Genomic DNA, 1,604 nt, shown 5'->3' with positions numbered 1-1,604 from the left:
CTGCTTCTACAAATGACAGCGCAGCCTCCCATCTGATCGTCTGCAGCCATTAAAACCCATCACAGGAAAAGGGGTGGTGGTGATGGCTGAACTACTCAGTGAGCATACACATAAAAAAAATGTTGACATGGTAAATGTCTTATTGCACATTTATTGACCAAAAGAAACCCCATCACTACCATAAGGTGTTAGGCTGGGTTCTCTAGAGAAACAAAAGCAATGACACGTATATGGATGTATATAAAGAGAGCAATTTAATCAAGAAAATGGCTCACACAGTTATCAAAACAGTCAAGTCCAGTCCGATTTCAAATCTGCGTGTCCGTTAAGCCGGAGGCATCTCCTGGCTCAGGTAGCTTCAAGGACTTAGGAACACAGGTTCAGCAGGGACACCGCAGGTTTCAAGGTCAGATGGCAAGGTACTGATGGCTCCCAGCATCAGAATCAGAGGTCAACAAGCCAGGTGCAGGATCCAGAACCCACAATAAGTAAGCAAGCTTTCCACAGCAACGATTACATAGGAATTAGGCCGCACCCCTGAGGGCTACGCCCTGCATAAAGGGGGATGCACTCCGCCCTAATCTTACAACTGCTTGGCTGCTCACAGCAGATCCCATCCTGGAGTTGATTCCATCACGTTAGGTCACATCATAGGGGATTACCTGGCCTCAGTGCCTAACCACGTCCAGCCTGGTCCAGCCAAGCGGACGCGAAATCCAACTATCACACTTAGAAAAATAAAGTCAAAATGATGCTTGAAACATATCACGAGAGAAGAAAAGTACGTTGTAGAATCGTATTTTAACATGGTCCCAATTTTGAAAATGAAACTAGATGAGTATCTGTTTGTAGATAAAAATAATTCACTGCCATCTATAGATGCAGACTTACAGCGACCCTATGGGTCAGGGTAGAGCTGCCCCTGTGAGTTTTGGAGACTGTAACTGTGTATGGGAGGAGAAAGTCCTGCGTGTCTTCCTCAGAGAGACTGGTGGTTTCGAACTGCTAACCTTGCAGTGAGTAGTGCAAAGCATATCCCCCACACTACCAGGGCTCTAAGTTTGTATATGCACACCAAAAGATTCTGGATAAAGGCACAACCAACTAGGAGCAGAGAGGGCTTGTGAAGATTGGGATCACTGGAGGGAGGTGGGCGAGAGAGGGTTTCTGAAGTATTTTTACACCTTTGTAACTATGGACAAAATTAAGCAATTCCCTTGAGCCAGGGAAGAGGACAGGACGGAGGTGGCAAAGTCCAGAACCAGTAACAGCGGCTCTACTTAGGTAATGAGATGACGGGTGATTTTTTTCACCCCATTGCTTACCTGTAGCTTTTAAACCTCGCCCACGGGCTTTCAGTGCTTTGTGTTTTGAAGCTAGGAGGGAAAGCATAGCTGCAGGCCTTCTTTTGCCCCACAGCTGGGCAGCTAAGGGAAGGGCTGGAGATGCAGGTGCAGCAGGCAACGGGCTTCTAAGCAAAGAAGCTCAGAGAGGTGACAGAAACATTTATCAGGATGAAACCTTAAGTTCATAAGCATGAAGATGTCCTTGAAAAATTCCTCTCCAGCTTTCCAGGCTTCCAGTGATGAATGCCTCTCTCTAAA

The sequence above is a fragment of the Echinops telfairi genome, unplaced genomic scaffold, assembly GCF_000313985.2.
Source record: "Echinops telfairi isolate 266 unplaced genomic scaffold, ASM31398v2 ScPeMD7_8;HRSCAF=38, whole genome shotgun sequence".
Taxonomy (NCBI): domain Eukaryota; kingdom Metazoa; phylum Chordata; class Mammalia; order Afrosoricida; family Tenrecidae; genus Echinops; species Echinops telfairi.
The sequence above is the reverse complement of the archived record's forward strand: the minus strand, read 5'-3'. Positions refer to the sequence as shown.